Raw genomic sequence first — 13,137 nt, forward strand, 5'->3', positions numbered from 1 at the left:
TGGCTATCTGTATATGCCATCTGTTTATATCCTCACAAGAAATACAAGCTGGTGTACTCCACCAGGGTTCAGGACATGCTTTAAATTTTCTAAATAAGATTCTTAATGTTAGTACTGGTGTTGGAATTCAGGTGATGTTGCTCTTTTGAGTTGTGGTTGCAGGTCCCATCTTCTCACAGAACATTCCCTGTTTATGTGTTTAACAAGTGACAGTGTTTTGGTTAGATAATTTTGTCTTTTTTTTTTTTTCCCCTGAAGAAGAATAATCAAGGAACACATATCATTTTTGGAAAATAAATTCATGAAAATATGAGGAGGACAAATATGCAAAGAGATTCATTGTTGCTCATCTTGTTTAGTAATAAGAGTTCTTATTCATAGAAGTTGGTAATATCAGTGGCTTAAAAGTCCCTTAATTTACCTGTTGGTTCTAGTTTGAAAGCTTCATTATGTAACAAACAAAAAACCCAAGGCAGACGTGAGAATTAGAATATATATCAGTAGATATTTCTGTAATCGGATGTAAATGGGCTGTGTTTTGGGAATACATTCACATGTTGTGCTGCAGTGTTGGAGGTCCTGGTTCAGCAGCTGTGTCAAGCAGTCTTAAACAGAGGAGGATTTCCCTTCTTGTGTGCAGGATCTTAATTGTGGTGCAGGCTCATTTTTATGTTGCTCATTAAGGGACTTCTCCAGCACTACCCATCCCAAAATCACTTCTGGGGTACCTTTGAGGTTCACCTAGAATTTACATTTGTCATTAGTATGCAAGGTCTCTTGCTTTGGAGAGTTATTTTAGCAGGCTTTGTGCAGCTGACAGTTCTTAGGTGCCTTTAACACTGCAGCTCTTGTAGCTGGGCAGACTCACAGAATGGTTTGGGTTGGAAGGGACCTTTAAATATCACCTTGCTCCAACCCCTCTGCTGTGGGCAGGAATATTTTCCACCATGTTGCTCAAAGCCCAGACATCTCAGTCTTCAACATTTCCAGGGATGGAGCATTTTTTTGAGCAACTTGTTCCAGTGTCTCACCACTCCAATCATAAAAAGTTTCTTCTTTATGTGCACTCTAAACATACATACTTCCAATTTAGAGCTGTTCTTTGTAATCCACAGATTTGTGGAGGGTGCACTTGCTTTCACTGTCTCTGTATGGGTGATGAAGATATTAATTAACATTGGTCCTAGTATGGACCTTGATGGATGTGACTGGTTAGTGGTGTCCATGTGGACATTGAGTTACTGACTTTAGTTAATCATTCGTTGACTTCACTTTCAGGTGCAGTAAAGCTTTCTTACTGATGTTATTCACTGTGAATGAGATACACCTAAGTAGAAGCAGTTCAAATTATTGACTATGTCAAAGCAAGCCTTTAAAATGGGAATGGCTGGTCTTTATAAAACCAGCTGCAATAGGAATAATATTTACTGCCAGGAGTGAGTATTGTTTTCTGATCATTGAGGGCCACGGTGAAAGATGGGTCTCTAATAACTGCTTCTGCAATAGCTGTGAGAGTGTACAGTGCATTCACAATATGCCCTCTGATACTTGTAGGCAACTTTGAGAGTATGGCAGCTCTAATGCTATTTAATACTGAAGAGCTTAGGTGTGGTGGAGTAAGTCAAGACTAGATGTTGCCATGAACTAAAACTTAAAACTGTCCAAAACTTTTAGCTGTGAGCTTGTTATTATACAGTTGTGAGTGTTGATGTAGTAACTGAGGTGGCACAGCCTGTTGTCCTGAATTTCCCCTCCTGTTTATTGATATCTCTCCCGTGCAACTTTGTTCAGACTAAGCCAGTGCTACTAAAGCAGACAAAATATGCTTGTGTAAAATGAAATACATGAAAACCGCTCATCTCACTTATCTCAAAAGAGCATAACTAAATCAGCAAAATTTCAGATTTGTGTAGAATCAGAGGTCAGGGATATACAAATGGTGGTATCCTGTAAACATACATACGGGAATGAACTAATGTGTCGCTCTGAATTAATTTTTAAAAACCTGATATTATTAGCCTTTAAACAATTACTGTGCAAATGGTTTACTTATTGGGGTAATTGGGAAATACCCATAGTTCTCTTTTGACACCTCTTTAATACAGTCAAGGCTGGAGACCTGCTGTATTTAGTTGTCTTTTAATCTGAGTTTTGTGTTCACACACAATTGTGTGAAATCTGCTCTTATGTCTCCGATTTTTGGAACTGAGAACCATATGGTATCTTGGTTTTGCATTTCTTAGATCTCCTCAATTGTGGCTGCATAGCAATTAGACTTGTGCATAAATTTAGAAAATAACACATTCATTTGTTCTTAGTGTAAAAAGTATGCTGAGAATTCATTTCAGCTTTCACAATAACCGTAAAAAGCATTCAGAATAGGACAATTTGTGTTACAGTTACTACATACTTAATTTGACCCTTTAAGGCTTGCTTTACTTTTTTTGGTCTTTTGTTATGAAATGGCGAGACACAGGATGTCCAATTCATCCAGTGAAGGGGGCTAAATTATGTCTTTGTGCACTGATCCAGCAAAGCACTTTGCATTGTGCTTATATCCCATTTGAAGTCAATGGGATCACTTATGTTTTAGAAGAAGTGTGTGCTTTTTAAGTGTTTTACTGAACAGGGGTGAGATTATTCTCAAAGTCAAGCATGTGCTTAAGTGGTTGGCGGAGCTGAATTAGTTAACATCTGTGAGTTAGCACAAGACAAACTGAACCACATAGCATGCTTGTTTAGAAGATCCTTTTTCTAGGTTCCACTTGAGTTTGACGGGCTCTGAGAGAATGTAATAGTGCAATAAGTCTGATACTGTGATGTATCCTTCAATGGAATTAAAAAACAAATTGGGATGACTTTAGGACTCTTCCTCATTCAGACATGGTTTTATCACCAAACTTCTCTTTTCAATTTTTTGTCTCTTATTAACTTATTAAATAGATCTTACTTTTCTGCCTTTTTTTTCTTTAACTCTCTGTTCTAGGCATTTATCTTCTCTCTAGGTTGAGAGGTGAGCTAAATTTCTTCCTTGAGTTTCTGAGCAGTTGTGTATCTCCATAGGCATGTCTCCTGTTGGGAGACAGGTCTCCAAATTGCTCACTCTGAATTGACATTAGAGGTTATTTCTGCCATCATTTCTCCATTGCTATTGGCATCCTTGCTTACCAAATTTGTTTCTGTCTATTTGTTGATCCTTTGTATATGCTAAAATTGTTGAAGGCAAAGTGTTCAGATTTGTGTGGCTTAAATGTTTGTATTCCTACCAAACTTCTAGGCATGGTATAGTTATCTCTGCTTTCTGTCATCCCAGCCAGGAGGCAGAAGACAAATGGATTGCACCCTGCTAAGAAGTTAATTATTTGATTGGACTTCCAGGACTGGCATAAAACACCCGCTCTTGCATAAATGCTGTCACTCAATGTCCCTGATGTTTCAGGAAATCAGACTAGCTTTGAGAGTTATATTTGGTGATGAAGGGAGCAAGTGATACCAACTTGCACATAATGGTGGATTCTGACTAAAGCCTTTTAGAAGCTTTACAGTGGTAAACAGTAACAAAGCACACCAGAGACATCCAGGAACATACAGTAAAAAAATTCTTATATCTAAGGACTCTGAAATCTAAACATGAAGTTAAAATACCTGTTAGGTTAAAATATTCCAGGTATCGTAATTCTGATGAGAGGAATAGGTTCTTATGGGTCACTTGGTTACTTTTCCACTGAAACACCTGCATATTTATGTAATACCTGGGCTAAATGGAAACTGATATATCATCTTTTTGTAGACTTTTCTATGTTGAACTTAGGGTTGAATACTAACATTAATGGAAGTTGTGTTGACTTGTAGCTACAAGCTGTGAAGTGCCAGATAATTGAGTTCTTAAATCCAGAGAAACAAATTAAATTAGGTGTTCATTTTTTCTGGAATCCCTAGGAGCTTCCATAATGATTTTGTTCTCTTGAGGCAGCTCTGAGTTTTCAAGTTGGTTTCTTTTATTTCTTTCTCTGCTTGCTTTATAGGCTCAGTTTTATGCTTAGACTTCGTTAACCTTCAGTTTTCAAAACAAAAAACAGGTCTTTGCTTTGTGTGTGTAAACTTGTACATGTGGTTCCTGGCTTTACTGTGGAACTTGTTTACCTTCAAGTGTGCTATACTCAATGCCACAGAAATGTGAGCCACTGTGTTTTAATGTTTGATTAACAACTTGCAATTAGAATTTAAGTGTATGAATATATTGAGTTGTCTGGAGTGTTCTTCTCTTTCGTTGTTTTTATTAGCAAGACGACAGATGGAAATGAGTGTGATAAATTCAATCTAGAAATAATATCATTTATACAAATAATAACAAAAGGGGTCTTTGCTAAGGTTTATGAAAGTCTTAGGTAGAACATGATATGTGCCATGATTTAGTTCTAAATGTGTTATGTTTGATTCCTAAAAAGGTTCTTATAAGTAGTGTCCAGTGGAGTACATTAGCATATAAAGAAATGTAAGCAGTTAGTTTGCAATTAAAATAATGAAATTACACAGTATTGAGGATGGTAATTATGAATGTATTTAATATTCATCCCCATGAGGCACACATCTTATGTGTGGCAAAAACTGCAGGGAACAGGAATCATGTGGTTCCCTTTCATTAAAGTTAGTAAGCTGGGAGTAGCTTGCCTGGGAGTTTCCAGTCAATCTGAATCCTCAGTCTGAGTGTTATCAGTTCATTTTGCATCACCAGATTTCTTTCAAGGCATGAGTTGGGAATTGTTTTTTTCTGTTGCGCTTAGAGAAATTTGGAAAAGAGCTGGTATGTTATTTTGTGGAAATGCAGTCAACAGCTGTAACAGCGATATACTACAATTACCTTTTTATTGATCAAAAGCCAATCTGTAAATTAAACTATCTAGTGTTAGGCAAAGTTTTCACAGTTTATTTCATGAATAGTAATAGCCACAGATATGTTGTATTTTTCAAATCCTTTTGCTCAAAAGCACACACTTCTTTCAAGACATGAGTGGTCGTGTTGACTTCAATGGGACGTAAACACAGTGGATCCCTTGTAAGAGTTTTTAGCACCCTGCCTTTTTGGCTGTGAGGATGTGAGGTAAACCATGGATCTGTCTCAGTGCTGTTTTTAACATAGCTTGAAGCAGACACATAGGGAGAAGCTGAAATGGAACACAGGTGTGTATGGCTCTTCAGAACTGCATGATTAATTTGCTAGGGTTTTATTAATTTTCATTGTGATGCATTAAGGGAATCTGTCTTTGGTCAGCATAAAAAAAAAGACAAAAACCTTGCTTCCATCTGCTTAAATTATGAGTTTGTGTGCTGGGAGTGATTGGATCGTGCACATCCAAGTGTTGCTCTTGCAAGAGTTAATGAAGAATTGCAGATGAGATGATTGAGGCTTTATAAGGATGAAAGGCCAAATGGTTTAAATCAGCATGATCCACTTCATTGGAGCCTGTTGAATTTACAGCAGATGAGGATTTGGTCCTTTTTAATGCAGTTAAGGTCACATGCTGAACCAGTGACAGAGGTAATAAATGATCCCAACCCTTGTTGTCACTGTGGTTGCCATATACACAGCAGAGGCGGGCGGCACTTGAGACTGAAAAGGAGCCAGACTGGGAAACGTGCAGGAAGCTTTATAACAAAAAGCAAATTGCTGCTGACATTGGAGCTGTGATTCAGGAAGGTAAGAGAAATAGAGAGAGAATACTGAACAAAGACTTGCAGCTCTGCTGGGACTGCACAGTGCTGAGGCACTTGTGAGGTGGTTGCTTGAAGTGAGCTAGAGACACAGATTTTAGAAGGAGCACATTAAAGCTGAACTTGAATGGACTACTAACTGTGCAAATCAAATGGCTTATGGTTTAGATACCCTCATGATGTCTTGTCTTGTGAGACAGCAGAATATTTTCAGGAAGCTGTTTGTTTTTTTGGTGCGTGGTTCTTTTTATATTTTTTTTTTGGTTTTTTTCTTCTTTTTTTCTTTTTTCGGGGGGTGTGGGGAGGCAGCACTGATCGAGATGATTCGAATGCCTTTGGGAGTAGTAGCCAATATTGCTGCTTTGCTTCACTCTACCAAGGATTTTTATGCTCTGAACAGCACTGAGCTCTGGTTGTGTTATTCCAGGTATTTTCCTCGTGAGAATACCAAGTGCCTTGTGCGGTAGTGATCTGTTCCACTCAAATTCCAGAGCAAATGGCTGGCAAGAAGTCTCTTCCTCTCTTTATATCCTGGGCTGAGGCAAATGCTAGCAGTGTGCTCTGTTAGGCATCTTATACCTATTTTTTGTGCATGAAAGAAAAAAATACCCTCGATTGTCCATAGGTTGCTTTTCCCTTTTAGTTAAAATAAGGCACAGTCAAAAGTCAAATTGCTGTCTATATATAAACACATCCTATGTTTATGACTAAATACTATTATTTAGTGTGAAGTCCAGATGTAATTATTTTCCTTAAAATGTTGTTTGAACATGCTTTTCTGCTATCTAAGCACTGTAAAAACACACTTGTGATCATTAAGAATGGGAGTGAGAGGAGAGGAAAAAATGTGAGGGAAGAAGGATGGCATCCTATTGAATACTTCCCAGTGCCTAGACTGCTATCTCTGTGTCCACTCAAGATGTCTCAAAAATAGTCTATTTCTCCTTGTCCCTTCATGGTATAATTTCCACGCGTACTCTGAGATCTGTGTAAGTCCACTTCACTTGTTAAAAGTGAATAATTCATTGTATGCAAGCATAATTGGGGGAGTTGATGCCATGGCATTTGAATGACAAAGCAAGCTTGACCCCTTTGATGCTTGCATTGCCCGGTTATTACTTATACTTGTAACTGTTTCTAATTCAAGTGTTAAATATTGTGAATAGCAGATGCTGTAAGAAATGCATTGTACACTTCTCCAGAATCCAGATGAGTGACAGAGGCGAGAGAGGGATGGTTTCTCCTCCGTTGGAAAAGCAACACAACAAAACATGAATGGAACTGCTTCTTCTCTGTAGTACAGTCCTTACCCCATTCCTGATATTTCTTATGTCTGATTGTTGAATGGGTGAAAGTTTATCATCTTCACACAATCAGTTTTTTGCTAGTAGCTTATCCCAGCTCTTACTGAAGAGAAGCTGGCTGGTGGGTGTATGTGAAGTCTAACAATAATTTTGGTTCCTTTCTGTTATTTTTATATTATACTCAAGTTCTTTGAGATCATCTTTGCTGTGATAGAGAGACATTTGAAATAGAGGATGGCTCAAATGTGAGAGAGCTGTGGCCTCGAGAGTTCTAAAGATCAGTTAGCCTGGTTCTCCTTTATTACAGCTACAGTTCACATGGTAGAAGTAGGATAAATTTACATACCCAGTGATAATAAATGATAGAATGAGTTGTGTGTAACTTGCCTTATGCTAATATTTGTCTTCTAGTTAACTTAAAGTCAAAAGAGGATATATAGATAAATTACCTACAGTTGTTGTCTTAGAATGATTGTTGCATTTGACATTTAATCACAACGCTGGTAATAGCAGTTATGGATATATGAAATCACTGTCTTCAACTGGTACAAGACCAGTCAAAATGGGAGATGGGCTTTTGATGTATTTGTGTAGCTTCAGACTTCTTTATTGCAAATTTATCTGCTTGTTTCCTTTCTCATTTCCTGAAAGCAAGGGAGTATTTGAAAATAAAGATAGGCTTTGGCTGCAGAATGCAGGAAACTGAAAGAAATCTCATCTCTTGCCTTAGGGTAACTCAGTGTTTGGATTCTGTGTTCTTGGTTTTGGTTTTTTTTAGTGTTTTGGTTTTGTATTCCAGATATATAAAAGCTGTTCCTAGATATATAAAAGCTTTTTTTGCCCAATTAGTTTTTCAGTACAGAGGGGAATTAAACTTTGGAGTTGTACATTGTGCATATATAGACATACGTAACTTTTAAAGGTCTGGTGCGCTGTGTTAATGCTCTTCAGTTGTTTATAAAAACTGTTCAGAAAAACTAACCTCCAAGAAGGGCATGGATGTGGTAGGAGCTTATAAAATTTCATTGTGAGAATGATGACTGTGGCTGCTGTTCCACAGAATACACTCTGTAGCTCTGTACACACTGCAAAGGTTACTTGCACACGGAAGGAAAAGGGAAGAGTGTTATTCACAAAAACAGGTCGAGCTGTTGTGTATTAGAAGGAGTTTCACTCATTTAATTTGCAAACCCAGATTGTTTCAGGATCACAGTCCCCCCCTTCCCTAGCTAGTGCCGTCTATTGTTCAGGCATTTGTCTTTGCTGGTGTTTTCAGTAAGATCCTATTAATTCAGTTACATTGTCCTTGGTAACCGCTAAAGCCTTGAGTATTTATCTGGTGTTCATTTGTTTGCTTTTGTTTTAAATGTAAACTGATTTTAATGGCTTTTTGAGACTCCTACATTGTGCTCCTGGACAGGCTTGATCACACACCTCTGGGAGATGTGCAGGTAAAACCAAGTCACAAACGTACTAGAGAGACAAATAATATTAGGAATTTATTGAAGACAGTAATGCTTAAATGCTGAGGACAATACAGTGCTGGAATCCAAACGATGGAAGTTTAACAATTTGGGTGGAAGCCACAGGCTACAATGTTACCCCCACTGACTAAAGGACTGCTTCTTATGAGTGTATCAGCTGTGTCAGGAGTTCTGTTGACACACCGACAATTAAAAATATTTATTTTCATGTAGTTTTGTGGGTATTTGTAGTATCCTGGGGCAAATTTAATTTCTGTGTAAGGTTGGAGCCAGCTGGTCTATAGAGACTGTGTCTCCTGCTGCATGGCAGTGCTCGTGTGAGGGATGGAGGCAGGATTTTCTCAGTGTAAGATGCACATCCTAGTCCTATGTGTTCTTCTTTATTGTACAGTTCCCAGTTCCAAGCAATAAAGAAAATGTATCATCATTCTTAAACTGTGAGTGAAGCCTAAAAATCTTCCAGGTGCTTATTGATATTCTGCTGTAAGGTTTGAGGTGTTTCAGCTATGTGTCATGTCATCTCCCAGGGTAAACTTCGCTAGCTAATTCAGTTTTGTTTCTTGTGTGGAAGATGTTGTTCAATATTTCTAAGAATTGCATCTTTAAGGAGAACCTCTTTAGGAAGGCTTTGCTTAGAAAGTGTTGAGAGGTAGTAGCAGGTTGGTTTATTTACGAACAGAGTGTTTCTACTCCCCTGCACACTACAGTTTTGAATAAGCATATATTGTCTTCTGGTGTGTGTTTGTAATTATGATAATGGTAAAATTGACAAATAATTTCAATTCCTAAATTTTGCCTCAAAGGCAGTAAGAAATGTAAAAGGCACAGACTGTTGCTTTTTCATATTTGCAGTTATTGAGAAAGTAGATCCATGGCTCCATCTGCTGGGGTTCAAAAACCAGAAGCACAATGAGTTGTTTATTGAAAGCACTGAGTTCTGGCACACTTGTGAGAGTAGCTGCTGGGCAGAAGCTGAAATAAAAAGTACTGCATTTTATTTTTCACCTGGTGAACTGATGGAGTAGACTTCTCTGCAATTATTGGTGTAATATTTTGATAATTTTGCCTGTATTAAAACTTGCAGCTTTTTTTCTGCAGTTACATTCACTGTCTGAAAGTTGAACAACTTGTCTCTTCTGACAAGACACAGTAATATATACAGTACAGAGCTGCTTGTATAATTTTTACCCTATGTGTTTTTATAGTCAGACAACTCTGTAGGCAAAATAAAGGCCTGATATGACAACATTAGCTGGGTGGATCCTCCAAAGATCTCCTGTGGGGAAAGAATAGGGTCAAACTATAAAAAAAACTTGACTTCTTGGTGGCAATATGAAATTAAATATGAGATTTTGAGATTAATTTGCATTTTGCAGTGTCTTGGTGCAGACCAACATGAAAGGAAGCTACTTCCATCTGATAAACTTCTTGAATTTCTATTAAGAGGGAAAATATTTTGCTCACACTTGGTTTCTCATTTCCATTGCTCTGAGCACAGAGCTCAGAAACTCTGAGCTGTAGCCAAGCTCTTGAGGAACAGAATATTCTGAAATAATCCACTATTACTCTGCCTGCAATTGTTTTCAAAGCAGCTTTGTCATTTTGTGTCATTAATTATATCAAAACCTGTCTTATATAATGCCAGCTGCAAGAATATTCATCAAAAATCCATTCCATAAAAAGCAAAAATTCTTGTTCAGCACTGAGTAAACGCTTCAGTTTCAGTAGAAACTTGATTTTAGAATTTGAAAGTTTTACAATGGTTGTGTATTTGATCAAGATTCAAACCTCTGTGCAGAACAGTGGGCCTGTTTTCTTGAGTATTCTCATTATGTGCTATCATATTTTGTCTGAAACAAAGGTATTTTTCTCTGCTTTTTTCTTTTTCCTCTGTTGAAGGTTTTAAGAATGATGCGAGCAGGGAAAAGGATTTTAGATAAATAAAATTAATGGTTTTGCAGAGAAGATGTAGTAGGAGTGAATTTCACTCTGTAAGGGTTATTACTGGAACATTGCAAGTGTAAACACATGTTAAATGTGGATGATGAAAGGAAACACCTCCTGTATTTGTCATAACAGGACATATATGGCAGTTTATAACTCCTCTGCTGTAAGCAAAAAAATTAATGGAAGATCAGACTTCAGTAGTATCTGAAAGTATTGCGATCTTGAAATAATTGTTGTTTTCCTTGTGTTGCAAATAGAAAACTTGTTATTTTAACTTACTACTAAACTTTGGCAGGTTAACAGTGCAAAATGTGTGGTATGTAAATTATATATAATTCTATTAAATCAGTAATATTAAAGATGTTACTAGAGCATTCACAACATGCAAACAGTGTGTGACATGGGCATGCATATATACGGGTATATTTGCACAATGGTGTATGTTTTAAGAAATATTCTCTGATAGCTATGGTGGACCTAGCAAGAGGAATGTGTTGTACTTAGTTCATATTCTATGGGTGAGGATTTCTGCTGCTTAGACAATTAGAGGAATGCTGACAGTTTATTTGAATTCTTCCTTCAAGAGACAGGAAAGGAGGAATCAACTGAATAAATGCTATTTTGTTATTTGCTGTTAGAAGCAGTGTATTCTATTAAAATTTATTACTACCTGGAAGCCCAAGGCCATGTTTATTCAGGGTCAGTCCTTAGGAATAATCTCTTATTATTTAAACACAGTCTTTGTATTCCCAGTGCAAGTTACAGAGTGTGAGTTTTTGCTCAGTTTTCAAATTTCAATTTTTTTCCTTCTGCTCTCAGTTGTAGTTATAAACTAGGAAGGCTTGTTCTTCAGTGAAGTGACATTTTAAGCTGTGGACAGGAGAGAGAACAGTGGCAGCAAATGTTTCATACACCCATAAAATGCCTATAGAGGTTTAAGGTATTTTAAAAGTACTTTTTTCATCTACTGCTATTGTAAAAGTGCATTCTAAATGTTGTTTGGTTTTTGGTTTTTTTTTTTCCCCCCAGCAATTATGATCTCTTCTTAAAATACAGGAAAGAATCCTCACAAATCTCTAAAAATATTGTATGTATGTGCTTGTCCATCCATACGTACCAGTAAGCCTGCAGGTAGAGATTCACTACAGCAAAGAAACCCCAACACACTTATGGTCTTGAAGTGGTTAAAGAAGCCAGAGAAGCTTGAAGGGGAGGGATGTGGTTTTCAAAAGCCCATTTTCAGTAGGCAGAATGAACAAGCTGGGATAACACCAGGGCCTCAGCTTCTGTGCGCTGTCCCCCCTGCAGTTGGTGTTACGCAGTGGTCAAAATGCAAACTTTCATACCTGTCAGTGAAATGGAACAGCTGGCTCTGCTTCACTTCACTAGTGGCTGTAAAATTTCTCTGGTAATTCTCTGTGGTCCTATATTGCCAGTTTGGCCCCGTGAGACTGAATTCAAATTGGGGTTTCAGTCACAGAACCTGGGTGTTGTCTAGGTCAGGCTTTACTTTGCATCAGAGATCACCAGTGACTTCTTGTAGTTAGTGACTATTCCCAAGCTGTTTTTCTCATCCTGAACTGCAAAATTGCTTATTAATTCCTGGTGCTTGTGAATAGTGTGGCTGCTTGGCACTGCATGTTCAGAGTGGAACTGTACTAGCATTTATAAAAAAAATGTTAACAGCAGAAAAGTGCAGTTCAATCTCTAGTCAGAAAGTCTTTAAACTTATTGCCCTTTCTTTCACAGTTATATAACATATATGTAGTTTTATTAATACTTAAATATTCTGTTTCCATCTAGGTATATTTGTTTGTATGTATACACTACCTATATGTATACGTTGCTCACAGGTGCTTGCTGAGCCACATAACACATATTAAATTGCTCATTAGATGATTTACTTTGTTTTTGCATTTGACACACAATGTCTAGACAGATGACTTGGGGTTTATTTTTATGTGCTGAATACCAGTAGCTCAGGAAGTTACATAGGGGCATAATTCCTACAGCCTTTCATGTCTTGTGATGATATATTACATGTTTTTATTGCTGTCTCTCTGTGGCCCTGTCTTTCACAGTGGTAGTTTATTATAATGAGAACAAAAAGGAGATAGAACTGGTATCTATTTCATAAAGATTAATATTCTTCCAGTACATCTACAGTGCTGATCAAAATAAGTTTTGCTTAAATATTTATAAAAAAAGGCCAAGTGCCTGTGCATGGAAGCACTTCTCCCTAATTTCAAAAACCATGAAAAATTAGCTAATTATTAGCTATTACAAGGCTGTGAGAGGATTACAAAGAAGTGTTCAAAGGAAACATTGCAGTTCAAATCTAGAAACATGATCGCATATTTTGACAGTAAGTTCCTTGAACTTACAGTTCTTTAGGAAGAATTTTTGGTGCTGCGTATTTTGGCTGGACTGCAACGGCATCATTTTCTGTACTGCACAGTGATACAGCCTTTAACAGAAGCACATAAAGTAGTTAAAATCCAACTGGAAGTTCTGTGAAGATTGAAAAATTTAAATCCTCTTCTTTCGTGCAAAAAATCTGAGTACTTAGAAATGCAAAATAATTACTTGGTTTACTCAGATAATGAAAAATCAGCTATCTTCTAAGAGTGCTTATACTTTATAAGAAGAACTTAAAAACAAGTATGTTTGAGTGATACATTTGTATAACT

The 13,137-nt window shown here is 37.2% G+C and overlaps 1 protein-coding gene across 8 annotated transcripts in view; it reads left to right on the forward strand.

Moving 5' to 3' along the window:
• CCSER1 (coiled-coil serine rich protein 1) overlaps positions 1-13,137 on the forward strand; it is a 626,891-nt gene that overhangs the window by 78,117 nt on the left and 535,637 nt on the right. The gene's annotated exons all lie outside the window — the stretch shown is intronic.

Source organism: Passer montanus, unplaced genomic scaffold, assembly GCF_014805655.1.
Source record: "Passer montanus isolate IOZ18808 unplaced genomic scaffold, ASM1480565v1 scaffold23, whole genome shotgun sequence".
NCBI classification, from domain to species: Eukaryota; Metazoa; Chordata; class Aves; order Passeriformes; family Passeridae; genus Passer; species Passer montanus.